The sequence below is a fragment of the Amphimedon queenslandica genome, unplaced genomic scaffold (genome assembly GCF_000090795.2).
Source record: "Amphimedon queenslandica unplaced genomic scaffold, v1.1 AMPQUscaffold_9283, whole genome shotgun sequence".
Taxonomy (NCBI): Eukaryota; Metazoa; Porifera; class Demospongiae; order Haplosclerida; family Niphatidae; genus Amphimedon; species Amphimedon queenslandica.
The window spans coordinates 2,221-3,484 of NW_003550445.1; the positions used below are offsets into that span (position 1 = coordinate 2,221).

Below are 1,264 nucleotides of genomic sequence, written 5' to 3' on the forward strand. Positions count from 1 at the left end.
AAAATATTACCATTATCCAACTACAATGAGCCAATAGGTAAATTTCTCATCCCTGGATCAAGTGAAGAACAACTTTGCCTAGACAGCTTTTGGCTTTTCTAGCATTGTGGCATCAGTTCATGGACTGCTATTGCATTATAGTATTAAAGAATAATTATTTTAGGTAACAAAAACAATTACAACATTATAAAAAGAACACAAAAATGCAAGTTTATGTACAGTGTCCTAATTTTGAAAGACAGCAAGCCTATAAACATGAAAAGAAATGTAAATAGGGAAAATGTATAATTGACCTCACTTGAATGCAAGACTCATTGATGACCTCAGTATCTCCTAAGCTTGATGCATCAAGAAAATGGTGACACTAAAGAGATAGAGAAACAAAAAGAGGAAAGAGAGAAAGGTGTACAGCACTGAATTGTTATTACAAAGGTAATAGTAATGGCAATGGTAACTGTATTGCCATCTGTGCTCAGAAGGCAATGTCATTGTTAATGGATTTATCTGAGACATAATGAAGAATACATGCATAGTCAGTGACATAGGCCTGTGACAATTACCATTACAGTTACTCAGTAATCAATTGACTCAAATACATGTACATGTACACAACATACCACTTACCATTGCATTAGTGCATATTAATCTCAACACATCCTTTTCTCTAAGTAATAAGTTAATGTCCATGGAACAAATGTTTATTGATTATGAGTAGTTAACGGCACTAAAAGAGAGATAAAAGAGATGGTAATTTTAAGTAATTTTGATGTTTAAACATTGTACTTGTTCAAATTGGACATGCTCTGAATATTCTTAGCATTTCGTCTTAATTCCATTCTCCTGTACAATAAATGATACATCAATTATTACTGACCAAAGGACACTCACTATCTCTCATTTACTGTACATGTGTACATGCATGCACTGAATAAAACATGCACTGTATTGTGAATCGTGTCTTACCATCATGTTGTTAGGATAGTTCTGCTCCCACATCTTTTGCCGGAAATGGAATCTTGATTCTTGACACGCAATGCGTCTGTGATTCAAAAATGTACTATAATAATAAATAATATAAAAAACATGACATTGACGTACATGTGTTAACACAAGCTTATAGTATCAGTAAGAAACTGTATTATACACAAGAAGACAAAGAACATAAGAGATAGGAGAATCCTATATAGGAAGAAAAGAGAAAGAGCAAAAGTTAGATGTACATGTACATATACTAGGAGGAGAGAAGGCAAAAGAGAGGAAGAAA

The 1,264-nt window shown here is 33.1% G+C and overlaps 1 long non-coding RNA gene across 5 annotated transcripts; it reads right to left on the minus strand.

The window, feature by feature from the left end:
* Nucleotides 1-104: 104 nt before the first annotated feature.
* LOC109590920 (uncharacterized) lies at nt 105-1,252 on the minus strand. 5 transcript variants are annotated; one of them, XR_002189570.1, is made up of 6 exons: nt 1,099-1,252; nt 964-1,039; nt 784-840; nt 625-724; nt 299-364; nt 105-247 (listed from the first exon to the last, which is right to left on the minus strand). It is a non-coding gene; the product is annotated as an uncharacterized LOC109590920 (long non-coding RNA). The 5 variants fall into 5 exon arrangements; XR_002189571.1 differs by having other exon boundaries at nt 964-1,057; XR_002189573.1 differs by lacking the exon at nt 784-840.
* Between the last annotated feature and the right edge of the window lie 12 nt (nt 1,253-1,264).